General features: G+C 45.2%; 1 protein-coding gene across 2 annotated transcripts in view; it reads left to right on the top strand.

The window, feature by feature from the left end:
• Nucleotides 1-26,753, top strand: part of thsd7ba (thrombospondin, type I, domain containing 7Ba) — a 1,218,118-nt gene that overhangs the window by 42,717 nt on the left and 1,148,648 nt on the right. For both annotated transcript variants that reach the window (XM_085986643.1, XM_085986644.1), the window contains exon 2: nt 11,267-11,556. The gene's annotated coding sequence lies outside the window, so the exon portion shown is untranslated. The remainder of the gene's footprint in view (nt 1-11,266; nt 11,557-26,753) is intronic.

Raw genomic sequence — 26,753 nt, forward strand, 5'->3', positions numbered from 1 at the left:
TCCCATAAGCTGTTTCCGATTATTTATGCAGACAACCTAATGGCCTCAAGTATAAGCCTACCTGGTTTTGATCTGTCTACGATCTGACGTGATGCATATTCCATGTTTTGCTGTCTGGCTTTCAAATCACAAAGTCCTTTTCACAGAAACTGCATTTTAAGTTTCGATTTCCCAAAGCTGCTTGTGGGCTGCAGAGTCCAAGCTTTTAAAATCTTACAGGCTTTTGATCATGAGGTGCGGATGCCATCTTTGGGTACCCTTTTTAAATTGTCCATAGGGTCCCTTTTATTAATAACCTTGGGAGAATGTGGAAATTTTGCGAATCTTACAGACTGCTGCCAGGAAACGTGTACAGACCTGCCTGAGGTCGCAAACAAGCTGGACAATCAGTGAGTGGAATCCCTTTCTAATGAGAAAAATACCAACTTGATGTCAACAGGAGCAGTAGCATAGTGGTACTGTTACTGGGCTCATAATTCAGAGGTCTGGACTAATGATCTAGAGACGTGAGTTCAAATCCCACCACGGCAGCTGGGAATAAATTCAGTTAATTGAATAAATCTGGAATAAAAAGCTAGTAATGGTGACCATGAAACTATCAGATTGTCATAAAAACCCATCTGGTTCACTAATGTCCTTTAGGAAAGGAAATCTGCCGTCCTTACCTGGTCTGGCCTATATGTGACTCCAGACCCACAGCAATGTGGTTGACCCTCAACTGCCCTCTGAAATGGCCTAGCAAGCCACGCAGATTGTAACAAACCACTACAAGACACAAAAATAAAACTGGATGGGCCACTCGGCACTGGCTACAGACACGGCAATGGCACACCCAGCCCAGTCGACCCTGCAATGTCCTCCTCACCAACATCTGGGGACTTGTGCCAAAATTGGGAGAGCTGTCCCACAGATTAGTCAAGCCTGACATAGTCATACTCACACCTTTCAGCTAATGTCCCCAAATCTTCCATCACCATCCCTGGGTATGTTCTGACCCACCAGTGGTATAAGGAGTGACCCTGGGAGTCCTCAACATTGACTCTGCACCCATGAAGGAAACCTCCTGCTGATTACCACCTACTGCCCTCCCCCAGCTGATGAATCAGCACCACTTGGAAGAAGCACTGAGAGTAGGGGGCCCTCAATGTGTGGCTTGGTAACACAGCACCGCTACTGGCTGAGTCCTGAAGGATGTAGCTGTCTGGGTCTGTGACAGGTGGTGAGAGAACCAACACGAGGGGAAAAACCTACTTGACCACATCCTCACCAATCTACCGGTAGCAGTGACCACCGCACAGTCCTTGTGGAGACGAAATCCCGTCTTCATACTAAGGACACCCTCCATTGTGTTGTGTGGCACTACCACTGTGCTAAATGGGATAGATTCAGAACAGATCTAGCAGCTCAAAACTGGGCATCTGTGGGGCAGCAGCAGAACTGTATTTTGCCACAATCTGTAACCTCATGGCCCGGCATATCTCTCACTCTACCATTACCATCAAGCCAGGGGACCAACCCTGGTTCAATGAGGAGTGTAGAAGAGCATGACTCCACTGGCTGGAGTCATACGTAGCACAAATGAAGATTGTTGTTTATCTGAGGCCAATCATCTCAGCCCCAGGACATCGCTGCAGGATAATGAAGCAATCCATGCCCGCATGCAATAAGGCCTGAACGACATTCAGGCTGGGGCTGAAAAGTAGCAGGTAACATTTGCACCACACAAGTGCCAGGCAATGACTATCTCCAACAAGCGAGAGTCTATCCACCGCCCCTTGACATTCACTGGCAGTACCATCGCTGAATCCACCATCAACATCCTGGGGGGGTCACCATTGACCAGAAACCTAACTGGATGAGCCACATAAATACTGTGGCAACAAGAGCAGGTCAGAGGCTAGGTATTCTGCGGTGAATGTCTCACCTCATGACTCCCCAAAGCCTTTCCACCATCTACAAGGCACAAGTCAAGAGCTCCTTCATCGTCTCTGGGTCAAAATCCTGGAACTCCCTCCCTAACAGCACTGTGGGAATACCTTCACCACACGGACTGCAGCGGTTCAAGAAGGCAGCTCACCACCACCTTCTCAAGCGCAATTAGGGATGGGCAATAAATGCTGGCCTTGCCAGCGATGCCCACAACCCATGAACGAATAAACAAAATGATGAGGATAAAGCAGGGCAATGTGGCTGCAGTATGTGGCATCATGGAACCTGGTGAAGCCTGCAATGTGGGTGAAGCCTAGTACTGATCAAAATTGAGACCAGGGCAAAGGTGGAGATATTAAGACAGGTGATTGAAAGCTTGGTCAAAGCGGCATGTTTTAAAGAGTGCCTTAAAGGTGGAGAGATGGAGAGGTTTAGGGAGAGAATGCCAGAGCTTAGGGCCGAGACAGCAGAAGGCACCGGTGCCAATAGTGGAGCGAAGGGAGTGGGGGATGCACAAGATGCCAGAGTTGGAGGAACGCAGCATTCTTGAAGGGTTGTAGGGCTGGAGGAGGTTACATTAGGACTGTATAGACATGTTACATAGCCACCATCATTTTGGAGCAGCGTACTTGCAACTAATTTTTTACCCTTCTTCACCTATGGGCTGGTTTTAGCACCCAAAAACGGGTGGGTTGGGGTCGGGTCAGAGGTTAAAATTAAAAAAAACTCTCAAACCCGACCCCAACCCGCCGACTTCCGAGTTTAGCGGAGGCAGGACAATGGGCGGGCAGCCAACCTGCTCCCAGGAGACGGGTTGGCAATTTAAATATTTTAATGAGGCTGGCACCCTCTTGAGTTTACCTGTTTTACAGGTTTAATTGCGATCTACCAGGTTTCTCAGGCCTCGGGAAACCCAGCAGCTGAGGAGGTGAGCACAGCTTTGGGGAGAAGGTAAGTGCCTTTGCAGCTCTGCTTCTGGGCCAGGAGGAGCTTGTCAATCAGGCTAACTTCCGGGCAGGGAAGCTGACAAGGACAAAAGACGCACGCTGTGGAGTTAAATCTCTACAGCATGTGGAGAAACCCTTCCCGTCCGCAGCTCCGCCCCTGTTAATATCCAGGGCTATGTCTCAATTACATAGTTAGTATGCAAAGTCATGCAGCATGGTTGCAATGACCTTGGTGTCATATTTGACCCTGAAATGAGCTTCCGACCACATATCCGCAGCATAACAAAGACCGCCTACTTCCACCTCCGTAACATCGCCCGTCTCAGCTCATCTGCTGCTGAAACCCTCATTCATGCCTTTGTTACCTCTAGACTTGACTATTCCAACGCACTCCTGGCTGGCTGGCCTCCCAGATTCTACCCTACGTAAACTTGAGGTCATCCAAAACTCGGCTGCCCATGTCCTAACTCGCACCAAGTCACAGTCACTCATCACCCCTGTGCTCGCTGACCTACATTGGCTCCCGGTTAAGTAGCACCCCGATTTCAAAATTCTATCCTTCCTATCTCTGTAATCTCCTTCAGCCCCACAACCCCCCAAGATATCTGCGCTCCTCTAATTGAGCATCCCTGATTATAATCGCTCAACCTTTAGTGGCCGTGTCTTCTGTTGCCTAGGCCCTAAGATCTGGAATTCCCTGCCTAAACCTGTTCACCTCGCTACCTATCTTTCCTCCTTTAAGACGCTCCTTAAAACCTACCTCTTTGACCAAGCTTTTGGTCATCTGCCCTAATTTATCCTTATGTGGATCGATGTCAAATTCTTTGTCTTAAAATACTCCTGTGCAGCGCCTTGGGACGTTTTACTACGTTAAAGATGCTATATAAATACAAGTTGTTGTTGATGTCTGAATATTAAGGGGGAAATTTTTCGGGGGCACAGCGCACGCATTTGGTGGCAGGTCGGGTGGGAAAAAAATTTTTTGACAGCGGGTAGGCATCCCACTGTCAACCCGCCGCCACGCTTGTTTCCCAAATGTTGTGTCTGTCATCGCTGAACAGACCTGACACCAAGTGGCAGGGGAAGGCAATTTAGATGATTAAGAGCTTGTTAATAGGCACTTAAAAACTATTTTAAGCTCACCTTTAGATTTTAAGAGTTCGCCCACAGCTTCCCCGCTGCTCGGGGATCATGTCAGGTGAGCAAGTCGGGAGTTGTGTCAGCATGGGATCATTTCTTAACTTGACAGCTGCAAATGTTCTATAAAAGCTCCCATTTCATAGCTGTTCACTTTCCAAGGTCAGAAGCTTTTGCTTACTGCATTTGGAAGGCAGATTGAGCTTTATGCAACTTGCAAGTGTTTGGAGCAAACTCTGTATCCAGTGTCACCTCATTGGAACAACCTCGCTCACCTTTGACAGATCGCTTCAGTCATCTCAACTTCAGTCATCTCAACTTCACCTGCCATCTATTCCATCAGCATCAGTGCCCTTGAAACTATGTTACTTTGGTCCTCAGAATCCCACCATGATCAGCCCCAACACCAGCAGCACCACGCACACCAGCAGCACAAACAACAACACTGACCTTTGCTGCAATCAACTGATGCTGCACAGAACACAGGGCATCAGCACCCGACCACATTGCTGCCCGGGAGGCCAGGGATGGCTTCACCATAACCAGATTTACTTCACTTGACGCTGTACACCTTGGCTGCCATTTGATGCACCAGGTTGGCACACCCCACACCAACACCATAAAGCATCCCTACAATGCCCAAGCCATTCCTTTCACACTCATTGCCATTGCGGGGATGCTGTTATGTCTCACCATTCACTGCAACTCACTAATGGTGTGCACAAATCTGTCTAAGAACGCAAAGTGTTGAAAATAAAGATTTCAATGTTTGACAGCACATTAACAGAAACTTTACATAAACATTGGCTAAAACACCCAAATGCCTACCCTTGTGTGTTGTTACTTGGTATGATTGGACTAGGATGAGGGTGAATGTGAGGGGTGGCTAGCGAGATGGGGAAGTGATAATGTATATAGTGAAGGATGGGTGGAGGTGCAAGGTAAGTTGGTGTGAGTAAGGATGTGCAGGGAAGGCAGAGTAATGGGAATGTGATGAGTGGCACAGCAGGATGAGGTTGAGTGTGGCTTTGCAGTAACGTTTCATGATCTACTGAGATCGTTGAAAGGTTTGTGCCACTGCAGCCTGGTCCTCCTAATGACATCTGTGTTTGTGTCCCCCTGTGCAATGTGCAACCAGGTTGCGTTGCTCTCATGGGGAGGTCTCTTCCGCCCATTGGAAGGGAAGAGAGTGTTCCTGTGTGCTGCGACCCCCTCCATATGCTTATGGAGGGAATCATGAGAGAGCCTGGGTGCAGCCGTGCACCTCTGTGCAGTGCTTGTCAGTGTTTGCAGCAACTCAATGCTGTAGAACACTGAGAGCACAACTGTCAAAATCAATTTGTGCATGGTCCCTTTAAGGAAACCTGCTGATGATGCATCATCAAGTGACGTCATCAGACCTGCTTCCTTCAATTGGCCGGGAAACACGCTGGGCGGGCTTAACGAGCCCAGTCATTGTAAGATCACTTTGGACAATGGGCTGGAGCCAGCAGCGGGGTCGCATCCTGCCACCGACCCCGGCCACACCAGATCCGCCGAGGTAGGGGAAATCACGGCCTAAATCTTTGATACCCTCATCCAAGTAAGTGGTAGTACGGTTACCAAGTGTCTTCTTACTAATATTAGCTATATTTAACTTTTGTTAAAAGGTAACTGTTGATCCTTAAAGTGCTAGGGATAAGCTTGCCTATTGATAATGTAATGGTGCATTAACAGTACAACGGTAGTGTCGTTGAGATGTGGGTTCACTTTGCAGTTAAAAATGTGAATGCAATCTGAATCCAGAGTAAGGCTCAACCTGACACCAAAATGATGTTTCATTCTGCTTCACTCTGTCGTTAGGTGGGGTCTTGGCACTCGGTTTACCTTACACAAACTCGGTGCAGAACCAAAACTGCTTTGTACTATCACTAAACATGTAGTATAAATGCACATTCAGCATTAAGATCTAACCTACTTAGGATAACTTTTCTAAAGCAATCTAAAATTGATTGAGAGTTACACTATTATTACTGTTTAAAATATATCAATATTGAACGATCCCTAATACAGGAAACTCTTTGGTATCCGGCACTGACTCCCACAGCTACCTGGATTACACTTCCTCCCACCCCGCCTCCTGTAAGGTCTCTATTCCATTCTTCCAGTTTCTCCATCTCCGCCGCATCTGCTCTGACGATGCCACCTTCCATACCAGTGCTTCCGACATGTCTTCCTCTTTCCTCAACCAAGGATTCCCCTCTACTGTGGTTGACACGGCCCTCGACCGTGTCAATTTTATCTCCTGCACTTCTGCCCTCATCCCTGCCCCTCCCCCCCGGAACCACGATAGAGTTCCCCTTGTCCTCACCTTTCACCCCACCAGCCTCCACATTCAACGGATCATCCTCCGCCATTTCCGCCACCTCCAGCGTGATCCCACCACCAAACGCATCATCCCCCTCACCTCCCCTTTCAGCATTCCGTAGGGACCGCGCCCTCCGCGACAACCTAGTCCACTCCTCTACCACCCCCAGTACCCCTTCCCCTTCGCCCGATACCTTCCCGTGCAAGCGCAGGAGATGCAACACATGCCCTTATACCTCCCCCCCTTCCCACTGTCCAGGGCCCCAAACACCCCAGGTGAAACAGCGATTTACTTGTACTTCCTGCAATGTAGTATACTGTATTCGCTGCTCACGATGTGGTCTCCTCTACATTGCAGATTGGGTGACCGCTTTGCGGAACACCTCCGTTCAGTCCGTAAGGGGGACCCTGAGCTCCCGGTGGCCTGTCACTTTAATTCACCGCCCCATTCCCACTCTGACCTCACCGTCCTCGGCCTCTTGCATTGTTCTACAGAAGCTCAGCGTAAGCTCGAGGAACAGCACCTCATCTTTTGATTAGGCACTCTACAGCCCTCTGGACTCAACATAGAATTCAACAATTTCAGACCATAACATATATATATATAATATTCCCAGCCCCCACTTGCTTTAAATTCTATCCCTTTCCCTGCTTTTTTTCCAGTTCTGATGAAGGGTTCTTGACCTGAAACGTTAACTCTGTTTCTCGCTCCACGGATGCTGCCCTGGCCTGTTGAGTTTTTCCAGCGTTTTCTGTTGTTATTTAATGCCTTTACTCAGTTGGCCATCAAATGTACAAGATGACTTATAGTGCAGAGTTTGCTTTTGTAACCAGCTCTTTAAGTTTGGTATTTCTATTATATTGGCAGAATAGCCCTGTTTTATACTACAGAATGGCTTCTTCAATGAGAGGAAGAAAAAGATGGGGATAAAACATGGCCACCGCTGGCTTGATTGCCTCCTGTCCACATCTAGTCTTCCCATTCCCACTCATTAGGAATATATAATCACCCGTTCTGGGTTTAAAATTTAACCTATTTCTACTTGTGCCACTCTGGAAAAATGTTTAGGTAGGTTTGTAATTTATGTCACTCTTACTGGTCACAAATAAAATTCCTAGGACTCATTGACAGCTCTGACCTGTCCTAAAATTGAGTGCGTCTGGAATTCTTGATGTTGTACCTTCTCTGTTGACACAACAAAAGTTTTCTTTTTTTAAATTAAATGCAGTTGTGAATAACAAGGTAGGCGTTATTTAAATTGTTTATTTTTGCAGTATACCATTTATAGTGGGAGATGGGAGCTTAAATCATGCATTGGTTTGACACATGTTTGGTACTATTAATGTGGCTGATGGTGCTGTGCTCACATTGTGCAACTACCGTTGGTCTTCACTGTTTTTCATTTTTCTTTCGTTGTAGAATGAAAGAAAAAGGAAAACAAAAGCCTGGCATTTATATAGCGCAATTCACAACCTCTGGGCATCCCAAAACCGTTTACAGCCAATTAAGTACTTTTTGAAGTGAAGACACTGTTGTAATGTATGAAATGCAGGAGCCAATCTGCACATAGTAAGGTCCCACAAACAACAGTGAGATAATGATCACACAATCTGCTTTAGTGTTAATGGTGATATACTATCCTGGCAATACAATGCATCCAAGGGATGTTGTCCTGGTATATATACCCAACCTTTTCCTTTTTTATTTCTTTAAATGTTTTCCCTCTCTGTATCCCAGGTATTAGTAGATTTTTCACACTTTACCTGGGCCGTTCTTGCATCCATTACTGATTATATAATATTTGCTTCAATGATTCTGGGTGGAATGGTGCTGGGGCCGCCATATACTCCTGAGATTGCACGGCACTGGAGAAGGGGATCTGGCCACACTGGATTCAGTGAGGGTAGGTCATGTTTGTCATGTCATTGTGCTCCCTGCACATTTTTCATGTGTGCATAGAATGTCAGAAGGTGGGATATCTGGAATACAGGGGTCTCAAAGGGCTGCTGGTTGTACTTAAAGGCCACTGATTATTTTTGGCTCCAGGAAATAAACCTGTTCAACAATAGACTTGTACAAATAGACTTGCATTTATATCGCGTCTTTCACAGCCTCAGGACGTCTCAAAGCACATTACAACCAACAAAGCACTTTTGAAATGTACGCTGCGATTTAGCCGGCACTCTGCGGACCCAATTGGTGGCGGGTCAGCTATGAAATTTAAAATGATTGACAGTGGGTCGGGAACCTGCTGTCAAAACAGGCACACCTGCATTTCCCGATGTCGGATCTGCCAGCGCTGAGCAGACCCGACAGGCAGCGGCAGGGGACCCAATTCAAATCATTAGTGGCTTATTTACAGCCACTTAACTATGTTTTTCCCCCCAGCTTTTTAACTTTAACAGGTCTCCCGTGGGTTTCCCGCTGGGCCTAGACCTCGTCCGTGAAGCTGAGGTGGGAGGTCAGTGGGCATTGAATCAGCTGATGAGTTGACAGCTTCACATGTCAACTCAAAGCTTCCAGCTGATTCAGATATCTTCCCTTAAGCACTAGCATCTCTAAACTGTATTTCCGCTACAGATTCAGGATGCTGCAAGTCTTTACACAAGTCTCCATGCAGTCTGACTACATTCCCTCTCCCACCATTGACAGATCACTTCTGTCAGCTCTACTTCACCTGCCATCTATTCCATCAGCGTGGGTGCATTTTATACTCTCTCACCTTGGTCCTCAGAATCTGACCATGATCAGCCCCAACACCAGCATCACCAGGCACACCAGCAGCACCAACAACAACACCAATCTTCTCTGCAATCACCTGATGCTGCACAGGACAGAGGGCATCAGCGCCCGACCACATTGCTGCCCGGGAGGCCAGGGATGGCCTCACCATGGCCAGATTTATTTCACTTGACACTGCACACCCTAGCTGCCACATGATGCACCAGGTTGGTACCAACCCACACCAACACCATAAAGCATCCCTACAATACAAAAAAAAATACCCAAGCCATTCCTTTCACAGTCATCAGTATTGTGAGGGGGGGGTGCTACCATTATGTCTCATCATTCACAGCCACTCACTAAACCACTTCCAAAGGTGCACACAAATCTGTCCAAGAATGCAAAGTGTTGAAAATAAAGATTTCAATGTTTGACAGCACATTAACAGAAACTTCACATGAACAGTGGCTAAAACACCCAAGTGCCTACCCTTGTGTGTTGTTAGTTGATATGATTGGACTAGGATGAGGGTGAGTGTGAGGGGTGGCTAGTGAGATGGGCAAGTGATAATATAGATAGAGAGGGATGGGTGGAGGTGCAAGTTAAGTTGGTGTAAGGATGTGCAGGAGTAGGGTAGGGAAGGCAGAGAGATGGGGATGTGATGATTGGCACAGCAGGATGAGGTTGAGTGTGGCTTTGCAGTAACGTTTCATGATCTACTGAGATCATTGAAAGGTTTGTGCCACTGCAGCCTGGTCCTCCTGATGACATCCCTTCGTTGGTGTCCTGGGAGGTCTCTTCCACCCATGGGTAGGGGAGAGAACCTCCGTGCGTGCTGTGACTCCCTGCATAAGCATATGGAGGGAGTCACGGGAGAGCCTGGGTGCAGTCATGTGCACCTCTGTGCACTGCTCATCAGTGTTTGCAGCACCTCAATGCTGTAGAACACTGACCGCACTAATGTCAAAGTAAAGTTTCGCATGGTCCCTTTAAGGAAACCGGCTGATGACGTGTCATAAATAGCGTCATCAGACCCGCTTCCTTCAATTGGCTGGGAAACTCGCTGGGCGGGCTTAACAAGCCCAATCAGGGGAAAGGTATGCCGGATGCTGGGATGGAGCCAACAGCAGTCCTAGACCCGCCACCGATGTCGCCCGTCACGGGCCCGCCAAGGTAGGGAAAATCGCGGCCTTAGTTATATAAGATTTTAGAATTGTTTATATAGTCTTGCATATCGCACAAACTGTGCCAATTATTTCCTATAATACTTCCCCCTTCCTCCCTCCACCTCACCAAACCTAATTACACTCTTACTGTTATAAAACAGAACATCGTCTGACTCACTGTAATCAATGTCATGAGAGGTCTGCTCGTATGTGTAGTAATCAGTATTGATTTATGTCTCAACAGTTAATCACCGATAAACCACATAGAACCACCAATGGCAAAAAAAAATCAAAGCCAACAAAAAAAAAGAAAGCCGTGTCTTCAGCAGAATTCATTTATAGAAAGCTAACAAACTCTAGAAAGCTAGCAAGTGGAGTTCAAAGTATAATTTAATGTTGAGATTTAGAACAGAGTTATGTACCACACGAGTTCTATTATGGGTTTAAAATGTCATCTGCAATCCACCCCTGGTATTTATTATTCATTATGTGAAGTATGTAATTAAATACAATGGTCAAATGGTTAACTGGGGATGGGAATTCTGGCCCCAGTTTGAGTCTTTGGCTTTCACATCATGCTGTATACAAATTTTTCTTACTTAAAACTATGCTAACTACAAATGTTCTCATTTACTGTCTTTGCATTTGGCCCTCTACAGTGCTTTTAAACTAAACTTGTCATAATTCATTACGCGCTTTCAACAGATGGTGAAAATATCTATCTCTGTAGATAGCTGTATTCCATTGTTAATGCACTATATAAATCAAATTATCAATGGATGCTCACCTTTAGGATATATTTTGCTACTTCTATAAAATATTAATGATATGAAAGTAACTATTTTGATTGAAATAAAAAAAAATATGGTGCCATTTATTATCAACTTGATCTCCTTGCGCTATACAAACTATAGCTATCTATGAACCATTATCCAATAGGAAGGATACTAAATCACCTCCACTTCCTAAATGTAGATTTAATTTGTTTTTCTGAATTTTTCTTATTTTTTTCACAGCCCAATTTGGTTTATTGCTGACATCCTGACTGTCTTCTGACCCAAGAAGTGTCGTAGATTTATCTCCAAGAAGTGTGTTGCTGTTGGAGGTCATTTGAAGGCCCATCTTTCTGAAAGTGAACCATCAAAGGAGGTCCCGATGGCTCAGTGATTAGATGATGTGCCGAGGGGAAGCTGTTGTTGGCCATTTTTGTACTGTAGATCACCTCAATAATCAAAAGTTGGAAAAGACTGGACATCCATACATCTTGAGGCAATTGCAGGTGATGAAAATCTACCAAGCACTTTGGGTAAGACCGACTTTATAATCCAAAGCAAACATTGAAAAATATATATTAAGCAGTTTTGATATATTCTCAATTTAACAAAATGGACCTGACACATTTTGCCATTGTTAATGTTCAATGCGATGAAACCCATGCTTCTATGGTAAATACATTAATTCCATTAGCAGTGATTTATAAATATATAACATGTCAAGCCTTGTTTTATCACTTAAAGATGTGGATATATTTTACTCTGTAATGATTAAAGGAATATTCTTTCACTACTTTATATAAAAATACAGCCACTTAACTTTTGTTATGTAAGTTTCCTGTGTTATGCATAACAAAATTGTAAACCTATTTAAAAAGAATGCAAAGAGGAAATCTCCCATTGTGTCTAGGACAGAATTTTCTAATGTTCATAATATTAGTCCCTTAGTGTGTACTTTGCTTGGATTACATTCTAAATGTCATTGATTTACTCCAAAAAAGATCAAAAGCCAGATAAAAACAGTTCTCAAACTTTCTTAACCCTTCCAACAGCTTTAAAGTGATTTCAGATTTAATTAGATTTTATCTGTTCACATAATTGTGTAGTTAAAGTGCCATTCGTCCCAGTTTAGAGAAGTGTAACATTATTGAATCTATGCTATAAATTTCCTTACACTGCTAAGAAATCTATACAACACATTCATCGCACTTCCTGTGAACTTTTCTCATGATAAATTCCTATGTTTACATTTATAAGTGCCAGCTTGGTAACACTGAATCAGAAAGTTGTGGGTTCCAACCACACTTAAGGACTTGAGCACACATCTGGCCTGATACTTCAGTACAATACTGAGGAGGTGCTGCATTGTTTAAGGTGTTCTCCCTGTTCAGGCGGATGTAAACATTTGCATAACAAAAACACATTTTTGAAGAAGAGCAGGGAACATTCCCAGTGTCATGGTCAACATTCACCTTTCCACCAATATTCCATCAAACAACTAACTGGTCATTCATGTCATTGCTGTTTGTGGGGCTTTTCTGTGGGCAAATTGCTTTTGCCTACAAAACAACAATGGCCCAAATATTGCTGTCAAAATAATGGCGAGGCTATTGGCGCTCGCTGTTATTTATGTGCAAATGCCACAGCAACTTCAGGTGAGGGCAGATGCAAGATTAAATGCGGAAATCCAGAGGTTGCTGTCTGAGATGCTGTTCCCATCTCTCACCTCCAGCAACTTGCAGGGCATAATGGCCCAGAAATTTGTGTCGGGGGCTTCCCGCGGGTGCAAGCCCCCGACCTAGACTTACATAGTGCGCCGACAGTTGAGGCCTGGGCCTGCGTGCATTTCCTCTCTGTGGCCCGGTCCAGCTCCCGGTGCGCTGTGCTTGCGTGACCCAGCGGCGTACTTAGTGCGATGCGTCGGCTGGGATCACGCGAGCACTGGGCAACCAATCGGAGGAGGGAAAAGTCCATTCATGAGTTTGGCATAAGACCTGTCAAACTCATGAAAACTCCGGGCGCCCAAAACAGTACATAACCTTAAAATAAATTTTTTAAAAACATCACACTATTTAAATCAACTATAAATAACATTAAATAACCATTTTAAACAATAATTTAAATTTTTGAAAAAATAATTTTATAAACAATTGGAGCTAAAAATACACTTACCTTACTGTAAAGTATTTAAAAATAATAAACCTGTGGAAAAAATGTTCTAATTTTAATTAATTGACCACTTACCTTTTAAAATGAAGTCCTTACGTCTGCTTTTTTAATGTGTAAAAAGTGGAGGCCTTCACGCACGGGCAAACCTGTCAAAAAAAGAAGTTCACCGCGCACACGCTGCCTCATACGTCGCACACGTTTCACCTCTTAACCCCTGCTTTCAGGGGACTGGAAGTGCCGTTTTCCCGCGCATGAGCTGTGCATGCAAGAAACCGGCACTTCCATCAGGTCCACGCGTGGGTACCCCGTGCGTACTCACGCGTTGGGACCCAAATTACTGGGCCAATATCATGGAGATTAAACGGGCAAGTCTAACTAACGGCCACTGGCCTGCCTGAGCAATTTTGGGCCAATGTATTTACTTCAAAAAGTAATGCATTGACTATGAAGCATTTGGGACATCCCTTGAACTTGAAAGGCACTATATAAATGCATGTCTTTCTTTCACCTGGGGCACAAAAATATCCCTGATTGCTATGAATAGTGATGCCATAAACACATTGGGGGAGTTTTCTAGGGGATCAGTGAGCGGGATCGGTGGCGGATTGGGTGGGAAATTTGATTTTTTTGACAGTGGTTCAGGACCCCGCTGTCAACCTGCCGCAATGTGCCTTTCCCACAGGCGCGTGTGTGATCTCCGATCCGACCCGACCTGCAGAGGCGGGTGACCCAATTAAACCAATTACTGGGTTGTTAACAGACCCTTAATAATGCTTTTAACCTTACCTTTCCACTTTAACTGCTCGTCCATGGGATCCACGTTGCTCGGGGACCACGTCTGTGAACCTGAGGCGGGAGTTGAATTTCCATTGCTCCAGCTGATTACTTGACAACTTCAAATTTACAGTAAAAGCTCCCACCTGACAGATCATCACTTTCCACAGACACAAGCTGTTACTCAGTCCATTTCCAGCACAGATTTTGCAGGCTTTCCGTTTTCCACTCTCAATCATTGGAAGAACTGTCTCACCTTTGATAGAATGCTTCTGTCTTCTCTACTTCACCTGCCATTTATTCCATCAACATGGGTGCCCTTTATATTGTCTCACCTTGGTCCTCAGAATCTGACCACGATCAGTCCCAACACCAGCAGCACCAGGCACACCAGCAGCACCAACAACAACACCAACACCAACCTTCTCCGCAATCACTTGATGCTGCACCGGACAGAGGGCATCAGCACCCGAGCACATTGCTGCCCGGGAGGCCAGGGATGGCCTCATCATGGCCAGATTTACTTCACTTAACACTACACCCTGGCTGCCACATGATGCGTCAGGTTGACACCATCCCACACCAACATCATAAAGCATCCCTACAATGTCCAAGTCATTCCTTTCACACTCGCCACCATTGTGGGGGGTACCGTTATGTCTCACTATTCACTGCAACTCACTAAGTCACTTCCAAAGGTGCACGCAAATCTGTCCAAAAATACAAAGTGTTGAAAATAAAGGTTTCAATGTTTGACACCACATTAACAGAAACTTTACATGAACATTGGATAAAACACCCAAGTGGCTACCCTTGTGTGTTGTTAGTTGGTATGATTGGACTAGGATGAGGGTGAGTGTGAGGGGTGGCTAGTGAGGTGTGGATGTGATAATATAGATGGAGAGAGAGGGATGGGTGGAGGTGCAAGGTAAGTTGGTGTGAGTAAGGATGTGGAGGAGTAGGGTAGGGAAGGCAGAGTGATGGGGATGTGATGCGTGGCACAGCAGGATGAGGTTGAGTGTGGCTTTGCAGTAACATTTCGTGATCTACTGAGATCATTGAAAGGTTTGCGCCACTGCACCCAGGTCCTCCTGATGACATCCCTGCTTTTGCCCTCCTGTACAATGTGCAACCAGGCTGTGTTGGTCTCTTGGGAAGGTCTCTTCTGCCCATGGGAAGGGAAAAAAACCTTCCTGCGTGCTGTGACTACTTCCATAAGCATATGGAGGGAGTCATGGGAGAACCTGGGTGCAGCCCTGCACCTTTGTGCAGTGATTGTCAGTGTTTGCAGCACTTCAATGTTGTAGAACACTGACAGCACAAATGTCAAAACAAAGTTGGCCATGGTCCCTTTAAGGAAACCGTCTGATGACGCGTCTTGAATGATGTCACCAGACCCGCTCCTCTAAATGGAGCGGGAAATGTGCTGGACGAGCTTAACAAGCCCCAGCAACATAAGTTCCTTTTTAGTCAGCGGGATGGAGCCAGCAGCAGGATTGCGATCTGGCACCGACATCGCCCGCCCTAGACCTGCTGAGTTAAGGAAAATCCCAGCCATTATTTTAATACATTTACAATGCCGATACACAACAACCAGAACAACTCTCTTTCCTGCCTCAATATGAACTGTAAAATTTTCGGTAATTAGAAAAATTAATTTTGAATAGAGAGTTGCTAATTAAAGACCAGAGTTAAGCTATCTGTATAATTCTATTGATTCAATTGATACAGCTCATCTCACTTTATCATCTGAAATGGTTGCTGTGACTGAAATAACACCTCTATGTCTTAAAATTATTCTGCAATATAGTGTTGTTAAAATATTTTACTGTGACTTAACAACCCAAAAGTAATGAAAAGTCTGCAACACTTAGGTAATGTGCAAGCCCAAGCCATTGCGTACTTGTCATTCTCCCAGACAGTTGTAAGCTCAAGTCCCACAGCTGCTTGTCACTGACTTGACTACTTCAGATTGGATTCATTTTTGTCAGTTCTCAGTTTAGATGTTAGAGGGAATGTCTTATGGGAACAAGATCTTCCATCTCTGGGTGAGGGAAGTTTGACATCAAACTCACTATGCTTCAGTTGTTCCCTTCTTGCTCGCACTTTTATGAAGCAGCAACAATGGCTGTCAGAGAAGTTTATACTCCTGCACATCCTATCCTGGAAGCTGGAGGGGAATGTGTTATAATAAGCAGCCTGCAACAAGAGACACTGTGAAGAAACCAGGTTCAATATATATGTTTTCTGAGTCAATTTATTGTTTAAACAGTATAAGTACCATTGTCCCCAGGTTAGAGGCTAAATTTCTCCTACCTTATGTCTCAGTTTATCAGCATCCTTCCACTTGGAATACAAATGAGTAAACTGTAGACGCCTCTAACTCCAGTGCCAAATTGCACTTTGTTAACCAACATGTTTGCTGTGTGGCAAGCCATATTACATTAGGCTTTCTTTTTGCCTGGGTGAAAAGTTTTGCCATGAGGAATCTAATCTGCATTCAGTACAAAAACTGACTGATTTCATCTCTAATGTTACCGGTGCATTCAAGTGACTCGCGGTTTTAAAATTTGAGCTTGCAACTGCGGAGTTGCAAAGTGTCCCTCTTAACTACTATACAACTTTGGCCGTTTAAAGCTGTGATATTGGAATCTTTCTCTGAAATTCTGAAGATTAATTTTTGGTTTTTGCAATTGTACACTTTTAAGAACCATTTTGAAAAATCAATTCTATATTTTATCCTGCAGCTTAACATTTTCTTGAGAAAACTTAGCTAGCATATTTTGTGTGTTGTAAGCCATGACATCTTGTCCAGATATTAGGCTGTTTATTTGAAGTTGCTCTACAATTGAAATAAATATGGGTGATGGATGAAGGAGAAATTACAGGAACAATAATACTACCATTATGCCTTCTATTTCTGTTACAAGTGCCTTATCAGAGTATAATTGTCTTGGGAAATCAAAAAAGCTCATGTTGTTGCCCAGTTAAATGAGGTATACTTTAAGTTGTCATTACCATCAACTGTTGACAATGGCAGTTAAAGGAATCTATTGGTGAGAAATCATGAATGTCTCCGAGAGAAATAAATCACCACTTTTACAGGTTTAAGATGTAGGGAAACAGAAAATGCAAAGGCCGTAATATTCCTATTAAAAAAACGGGTGGGTTTGGAGCGTGGGAGCAGTTAAGTTGTTAAAAATGTGAATCTCAACCTGATCCCGCCTCCAACCTGCGCACTTCCAGTTATGCTGGAGGGGGGACGGGTGACCAACCCACTGCCAGGGGTCGTTACCTCAATTTAAATATTATAATGAGGCTGGAAGCCTCTACTTTCCCCTCCATTTTGAATTTAACTGCCTGTGGACAGGTTTCACACAATTCGCGAAACCCAGCAGTTAAATAGAGGCGGGGACTGCTGCATCCAGGAGGTAAGCAGCTTTATACCTACCTCCTGGATCCAGTTCCCTACCTAACCCAGCCCCCACGATCAGAGACCTCTCCCCACAAGGCCTCTGATCACCTTCCTCCTCCCCACCCCCAGGCCTCCCCCCTCACCCCAACGATGATGATGCGGCTGCCCCCGATCCATCCCCGATCCCCAATTTCCCCCCTCCGTGATCCCCACTTGCCTGCTAATCCCTGACCTCCCCGATCCCTGACCACCCTCCATCGCCTGCCGATCCCCTGCTGATCCTGCAACCCACCCAATCCTCTCTTTCCCCCCTCTCCCCGCTCCCGCAATCCCTCGCAACTGAGGCCTGCTCGCCCGCAGCCAGCCAACCTCTCAAGCTGGCTGGCTGCGGGCGGGAAACCGAAGCCTCACATTCCAATTCAGTCCTGCCGGGAAAGTCGGCAGGGCCTGCGGGAAACCCAGCCTCCCGGGTTTCCTGCCCGCCTCGGGCCTTCCCCCCCGTCCCCAACCCACCTCCCTGCACAAAATTCCGGCCAATCTGTTCTGGACTAACCTATGGTAAGATGTATTTCTATTGGGTCCCATTTTTTTCTCTCTCTCGTTTAATATGTCTTGGTTCTATTCCTGTATGATATTATGACTTCACATGGTTCAAGAGGGGATGTCAAAGATTTTGGTTGGAATGTACAATGGGCGTCTGTCTCAACTGGTGATTCGTATCACTAACCGGGGGTTCTGAGGGTTGTATTCCCTGGAATTTAGTTGGTTAAGGGGTGATTTGATCGAAGTTTTCAAGATATTAAGTGGAACTGATAGAGTAGATAGAGAGAAACTATTTTTGCTTGGTTGGGGAGACTAGGACTAGGGGGCATAGTCTAAACAATAGAGTCAGGCCTTTCAGGAGTGAAATTAGGAAACACTCTACACGCAAAGGGTGGTAGAAGTTTGGAACTCTCTTCCACAAATAGTAATTGATGCTTGGTCAATTGTTCATTTTAAATCTGAGATTGATAGATTTTTGTTAACCAAAGGTATTAAGGGATATGGGCCAAAGGTGGGTATATGGAGTTAGGTCACCGATCAGCCATGATCCCATTGAATGGCGGACAGGCTCGAGGGGCTGAATGGCCAACTCCTGTTCCTATGTTCTGCTGGAACTAAACCTTTAGCTGAGAAACAGTTCTTTGGGACTGTGCTTAGAAGAATTGAAGGGTGCACTATTTTTTTCATATCTCTTCAATAATAGCAATGTTCCATTGTAATTAAACTTCTGACATAGAGGCATATCCAAGCATTCTCCTGCAGTGTTCCGAATCCCTAGGTATTGTAAGAAATCGTGAATTGGAAGAAGTAACTTGAGACAAAAAAGTCTCTTCAGACTGGTGTTGGAATAACTGGACAGACGCTGAGAATTTGCTGATGTTCTTAGTTCCCTGCGGATGTTCTAACATTCTGCACCGTGGCGGTGACCTTGTTTCCAGACTAGCTGTCTGCTGTTTGTGTGCTAGAAAGGTTGTTGACTGTATCTTTGATGATCTACCCTAGGCCCACCCCTAAAAAGAGAGTAGAAGAGATATCTAAAGAGCTTTTAGCTCAGACGGTGAAGGGAAGGGAAGAGCTGTTCGCGCACGCCAGCCGTCTGTCCAATCGGGACCGATACCGGCTGCTTGGTCACAGTCACGGTCGTATGTCTACTATGTCTATCTTGATTGCATGTTGTACTTAACTTAAACTGCCACTCTTTAATAAAATGCCTTACGCTCCTAAGGCCCTTTGGGTAATCTGTGTGTGACCAGTGATCCAAATCTTACAGTATGCAGTGGAAAGGTTCCTTTTGCTGTAAGGTGAATTGGTGTCAAAAAGTGGAAATGGTTGCAAGGAATAAAGGCATTTCGGAGGAGAATTCAACCTGATGGTAGGTGGCTTTTTTGCCAAAGCCCCTTTAATGTGGACTACACTATCCCAGTGTAACAGTTATGACACTGGCCGAGCATTCCAGAGGTAATGGGCTGGATTTTCATTTAGGAGGCGGGACTACAACTTTTGGGGTTGTAGTCCCGCCTCCATCGAGTTCCAGCCAACCCATGCAATTTTGACTTGATTGACCTTGTTGAACCCTCCCAGCGGGCTCAGCAGGCCAATTAAGGGCCACCTGGCAACAGGTGACGTCACAGATTGAAATTTCATCTGTCAAGACCTTTTGACAGATGAAATATCAGCATTTCACAGTTGACAATCTTTACTCCAGGTTAATTCCTTCCTCTCAGGATGATTTAGAGATCTCCCCAGAACAGAAAGCAGAGGCTGCAGATTTTGACAGCTGGCGGCCATTCTGCTTTCTGTGCCGGTGAGATGAGGGACTCCCGAGACCTGAAGGAAGGAAGGCTGTAAAGGTAAGTAAAGGTTAGTAGAACTTCTTTAAACACTTTACACAGACCAAACACACTTACCTCTGCACTCATGCACCCATCACTCGCCTGAACACCGGACATCTCGACCCCTCCAAGCCCTTCATCCCGACGGCCCACCTCACTAAGTTAGCATGGTTTGGAGCCGTCGGGAATCTCACATTTCAACAATGAAAATAGGGATTAGGCTAAAAACTGCCTGTTAACAGGCAGTTAATTGGCACTAATCCCCTTCCCGCCTCGGGAGTGCGGGTCGGGTACCCGCCTCCTTTGAAACTGGCATGGAGGCGGGTTGGGGGCGGGATGGGGTCGGGACCCCCGATTTCGGGATTTTAAACCCCCACACGCCTCCAATCCTGACTCCACGGCCCAATGAAAATCCAGCCCAATGTGTTCAAATCCCATTTTGGTAAGGTGTGAAATATGACCTTGAAAGCTGCGGGATTGTAGTAATAACCCTTCAGGGAAGCGTACCAGCTACCCTTGCCTCATCTGGCCTACTCAAGCTTTTAGATGACAGCTGCTGGAAGGTATTATCTGGAAATTAAGTAGGTGAAAATATGCCCCTATAATCCATGGTTTGGTGACTACATTGATTGGGATGCAGTCAGGCAACATTTGCTGCCCAAACTTTAAACAACTGGTGGAACCACCATGTAATGGGTTGTGGTGTATATCCAGCCTGTGATCAGGAGGATGGTGGCAGTGTACTCACACATTTTATGATGCTACTCATCATGCTACTTGTGAGGAGTTCCTAGTGTCGGTTGTCCAACGAGTGAGGACTTTTTAGTTGTTTATTCTCCTAGTCTGATTGTTTCTCCCTGCTATGGCCCTCATCTTCAAGGCCAAGGGGCACAGACTTGACGGTATCTGGAGCACAACTGGTTTAGTCATCCTTCACCAGAACTGGCTGTCCTCCAACAAAACCGTTCACTATTCCAGGATCATCCTTAAAAGCAAAGATAACTCCCCAGCTTACTTTCTCCACTACCAACCATCTCTTTGAACCCCTCTCCTCTGCTCCCTCCATTGTCCCCTCCGACAACAAATGCGAGGAGCTCATGGACATCTTTGTCACTAAGATTGAGACTATCCATTTAGCTACCTCTGCTGCATCTCCTCCTTTCCATTGCACACCAAACCAAACCTATTCCAAGGTTCCCCTGAGCTAGCCCTAACCGATGCCTTTCTCCTATCTCCTCTCATGCCCTCTCTGAGCTCATCTTGACCATGAGATCCAACTCCTGCTCTCCTGACCCCCATTCCCACAAAACTGCTGACAATCCAACTTCTCTTCCTGACCCCCATGCTAGCTGACATTTCTATATGGTTCCCTTTCCTCAGATACTGTCCCCATCATCATCACCCCTTCCTCAAAGAACCCACCCTTGACCCCTCTGTCCTTGCAAATTACCACCCCATCTCCAATCTCCACCCGCTCTCCTAAGTTCTTGAAAGTGCTGTTGCCTCCCAAATGATTGCCCACATTTCCCTGCTTGGATATCTCCAATCAGGTTTTTGTGTCTGTCACAGTACTGAAATAGCCGTCATCAAATTTACAAAGAAATCCTCTGTGACAGTGAACATAGTGCGGTGCTTGTCCGACATCCCTCCTTGCCTTTTTGACCTCTCTGCAGTCTTTGACATGGTCAACCACACCATCCTTTCCCCATGCCTCTCTCCTGTTGTCCAGCTCAGCACTTGCTTGTTTCCACTCTTATCTATCCAATTATAGCCAGAGGATCTCCAGAAATTACTTCTCTTTCTGCCCCTGCACCATTACCTTTGGAGACTTCCATGGATCTATGTTTGGGCCCCTCCTCTTCCTCATCTACATGCTGCACTTCAGCAACATCATCATTAGACATTGGGTCAGGTTCCACATGTACATTACTTCTCCACTCCCTGTCGACCTCTCCACTGTCTCTATGTTGTCAGACTGCTTGTCCGACACTCAGTCCTGGATAAGCTCTAGTTTCCTTCAGTTAAACATTAGGAAGATTGAAGCTGTCAGCTTCAGCCTCCACCACAATTCTTTACCCTCGTCACCAATTCCATCTTCCTACTTGGTCACTGGCTCAGGTTGAACCAGACTGATCACAACCTCGGCATCCTATTTGATCCCATGCAGGCTTCCAACACACTTTCCACTCCATTACAAAGATCATCTACTTCCACCTCTGTGACATTGCCTGTTTCTGCCCCTGCTTCAGCCCATCTGCTGCTGAAACCCTCATCCATGCTTTTGTTACCTCCAGACTTGACTATTCCAATGCTGTCTGGCTGGCCTCCTATCTTCCACCCTCCGCAAACTTGAGCTCATCCAAAATCCTGCTGCCTGTATCCTAACTCGCACCAAGTTCCGTTCACCCATTACCCCTGTGCTCGCTAACCTACATTGACTCCCGGTCCAGCAAAGCCTTGACTTTAATATTCTCATCCTTGTGTTCAAATCCCTCCATGGCCTCGCCTCTTCCTATCTCTGTAACCTTCTCCAGCCCTACAATCATCTGAGAACTCCATGTGCCTCCAAATCTGTCCTCTTGTGCACCCACCACTGGTGGCCATGCCTTCTGCCTTCTAGGCCTTTAGCTCTGGCATTGCCTCCCTAAACCTCTACTCCCCTCCACTTCCGTCCTCCTTTAACAGCCTCCTTAAAAGACACCTCTTTGACCAAACTTTTAGTCACCTGCCCTAATATATCTGCATCATTACTATATTTGATTATGCTTCTGTGAAGCACCTTGGGACATTTTTCTATCTTAAAGGCGCTAATTAAATACTCTCCACAAAGTTGGAGAATAAAAACTTTGCTCACCTTTTCCTTTTCTCGTGTCCAGAATACTTTTGTGTTTTGTTTCTAACAATTGGATTTGGTGCTTCATTATTTTTTTAGATGTTTGTGGTGTAGTGAACTTGTGCTTGCTGCTCTGTTGGTGATGTTTTGGTATTGTACTTGGCATCCTCCGTAGGCAAATGCATTCCGGGAAAAGATTGGAATGGGCAGAAAAATCGGGAGAGGGGTTGTATTGGAGCAGAGGAGGCAAATGAAAGGTGGATTGTTTGGAGAGCACTGCAGAAGGCGTTCGACCGTATGTGTGGATAGCAAGGTCAGAATGTGTGCAATACGTGATGAGGAAATCTGAAAATGGAAAAAAAGCAGAACTTTTAAAATAGCGAGGGGAAAAAGAAAACGTCATGTTCGAAAAGAAGGGAGGTCGGTGGGTTCAGGGTTCGGGCTTGCGAAATGCATTAAGGGGACGATGGAAAGGAAACAAATGGGCGAGAAAGCCCTGAAATTACATTGGTAAAACGCTTTGAGAATACTACATTGAGACAGACACAGGAGTGTGAAAAAAGACATTTCTGAATTTAAAAAGAACTAAAATTTCAATCGTGTTATCATGAAATACATAATTTTTTTGTGTTTAAATGTTATTTTGAGTCGGAAAAAATACCTGTTCTCGAGTTCTTAAAAATTCGTTTCTGCGATGTGGGTGTCACTGGCAAGGCCAGCATTTATTGCCCATCCCTAATTGCCCTTGAGAAGGCAGTGGTGAGTAAAGGAGTATGACTGAGGAAAAGACACTTTGGGTGATTTGCTTGTTGTTGTTAGTGTTCATAATTACAGGATTTTATTTTATTGTTTTTAATTTAGCAAAACAAAATGTGTGACAATGATGCACAAGAAGTGCATGTTAAATATATATTTTTTTAAATTTGGAAGCTGAATCACCCTAGGTTAATGTTGATATTAACTAATGTTAATTCTGCTCCAGCCTTATCAACACTGGCTACAAGAGCAGCACAGAGGCTGGGTCCTCTGACCAGTGACTCATTTGCTGACCCCTCACATCTTCCTTACCATCGAGAATACTCACCATGCATCTAGATAGGTTCAGCCGCAACAACATTCAAGCAAACTGCCATCATTCGGGAAAGGGCAGTTTATTTCATCAGTGCTCTTGTATCTGGGCACAATATGTACCCCCTCCATCACCAGAGCACTGTGGCTGCAGTTTGCATTATCTGCAGGATGCACTTCAGCAACCTACTATGGTTAATTTGATAGCACTCTTTTCTCCCACCGCACCCTGTGATATCTAACATCTACAATGACAAGAGCAGCAATGTTCACCTCCAAGTTGCACACCATCCTGTCTTGGAGAGCTAGCGCCATTCACCATGCACTTTTGAAGTGTAGTCTCTGTTGTAATGTAGGAAATGTGGCAGCCCAATTGTGCACAGCAAGCTCCCACCAACAGCAATGTAGTAAATGACCAGATCATCTGTTTTAGGTGTTGGTTAAGGAATAAATATTGGCCAGGACACCCGGAGAACTCCTCTGCTCTTCTTTGAATAACGCTGAGGGATCCCTTACGTCCACCTGAGAGGGCAGATGGGGCCTCTGTTTAACGTCTCATCCGAAAGACAGCACCTCCTCTGGAGTGTCAGCCTAGATTATGTGCTCAAATCTTTGGCGTGGTGCTAGAACCCACAACCTTCTGCCTCAGAGGTGTGATTGCTACCACTGAGCCAAGGCTGATCTGAACCGATCAAACAACAAATGAGCAATAAACTTGGGTATTTCATCCGTGCTGGTTGTGGGAAGAATATGTACTGATATTTGGTGAATACCCTTTTATTTAGGCAACAATTACTTCCTCGCAATCAGAAATAAAAACAAAGTGCTGGATATTCAAGCAGATTGATCAGCATCTGAAAGACAATGTTTCTCTTTCAGAGGCTGATTCCTTTATTCTGCATTCCCAGCATTTTATGTTTTCATTTCAGATTTGCAGTATTCACCATTTTCTTTTTACCCCAGATGTTCTAACATGTTTCATACGATTGATTGAATAAAAAGATTAATTTGCTCATCTGTTTTCCCTTAAAAGACAAGGAAGCACGGAACATGAGAAGACCTTTCAGTTCATCAAGTTTGCTCTGTCAACAGATAAAGTACAGTATACCCTATAATAACATCTGCTTTGCTTTATAAATCTCCCAAAGGAAAGGGCTACAATTTTTTTTCCTTGTCCCCAAAGGCAGTCGGGTAAGACTCTAAAATATAATGTATTGATCACCACAGCTCTGCTTTTCAATTCCAGTTGATTCCGAAGAAGTATCTGATCATTCCTGTCTATACTATACATTTAATCTTTAATCCCATTCTGAATCAGATGTTTATTGCTCCGATTTTTTTTTTCCCGAAGGAGTTGATCAACACCGCATTTGCTTTTACTAAGGTTGCGGTTTCGCCGACCAAGGTGGGTCTGGGGCGGCCGGGGTCGGTGTTGCGGTCCCAGCCCGCTGCCTGCTCCAGCCCGCACTCTCCAAGTGATTTTACGTTGATTGGGCTTGATAAGCCCGTGCAGTGTGGTTCCCAGCCAATTAAAAGGAAGCGGGTCTGATGACATCATTTGATACATCATCAGCCGGTTTCCTTAAAGGGGCCATGTCCAAATTGATTTTGACAGTTCTGCTGTCCGTGTTCTACAACATTGAGGTGCTGCAAACACTGATGAGCACTGCACAAAGGTGCACGGCTGCACCCAGGCTCTCCCATGACTCCCTCCATATGATTATGGAGGGAGTCACAGCACACAGGGAGGTTTTCTTCCCTTCCAATGGGCGGAAGACACCTCCCCAGGAGACCAACGCAGCCTGGTTGCACATTGCACAGGCGGACACAAGCAGAGATGTCATCAGGAGGACCAGGCTGCAGTGGCACAAACCTTACAATGATCTCAGTAGATCATGAAACGCTACTGCCAATCCACACTCAACCTCATCCTGCTGTGCCAGTCATCACATCCCCATCACTCTGCCTTCCCTACTCTACTCCTGCACATCCTTACTCACACCAACTTACCTTGCACCTCCACCCATCCCTCTCTATCTACATTATCACTTCCCCATCTCACTAGCCTTCCCTCAAACTCACCCTCATCCTAGTGCAATCATACCAACTACAACACACAAGGGTAGGTGTAGTGGCGCTTCTTAGTTTCCAAACAGGCAGGCCACTGGGCTGTGGGGCTTTTAACATCGAGTAGACGCGTGTCAAAATAAAACGTTCCCAAACGTAGCTTTGTCTTTTAAACGGTTTACTATAACACTTAACAAACAGAATTACAAAGCAAACACGTATAAACGAACACGGTCAAAAACTGTACTGCTCCAAACCTCACAGCTTCTGCCTCTTTCACCACGTGCAGTTTAAAACTGTAAGATGGCTGCACCCATGTGTGGCTTAGGGACTGTTCCATTGTGGCAAGAATGAAGGGGGTGTCGGACTATACTACTGGAGCAAGAAAATAGGGGGTTTCTTAATACAATAAGTCGTTCAGGTAAATTAACTGTATTATGCCATTTAGCCACTATTTTAAAGTATTTTCTTAAGCTTTTATGGCTCTTACATTCCGGCCCCTAATTGACTAGGCACATGAAGCATATCAATTACTCAAACATTAAGAGTCATAAACTAATGAGTTCAACATATTTACAATACAAGTGTCCACTTTTTTCTTTCGTTCAGGAGCTTTTCACGCTGCTTCTTGTAGCAGGCAGAGCTTTGTGATCGGTCTCTCCAGGGTACTGGTCTTGGTTTGCAAACAGACGCGACGAACGACGCCTCTGGAGTCTGGCATGGTCTTAATTATTTTTCCCATCAACCAAGAATTTCTAGGGGCTGAATCATCCACAATTAAGACAATGTCTCCGACGATGAAGTTCCTCTTTATTTTGGACCATTTTTGACGCTCCTGTAGCAGAGGTAAGTATTCTCTTGTCCATCTGGTCCAGAAGAGGTCTGACATATACTGAACTTGCCTCCACTTCCGACGGGCATACAGATCTTCCTTTTTGAAGACTCCCGGGGGCATGGCTGGCTGTGTTTTCAACAACAACAGGTGGTTCGGAGTCAGGGCTTCGAGGTCATTGGGATCATCTGATGTCT

This window comes from Somniosus microcephalus, chromosome 4 (genome assembly GCF_052327205.1).
Source record: "Somniosus microcephalus isolate GS21.2 chromosome 4, FLI_Smic_1.0, whole genome shotgun sequence".
Taxonomy (NCBI): domain Eukaryota; kingdom Metazoa; phylum Chordata; class Chondrichthyes; order Squaliformes; family Somniosidae; genus Somniosus; species Somniosus microcephalus.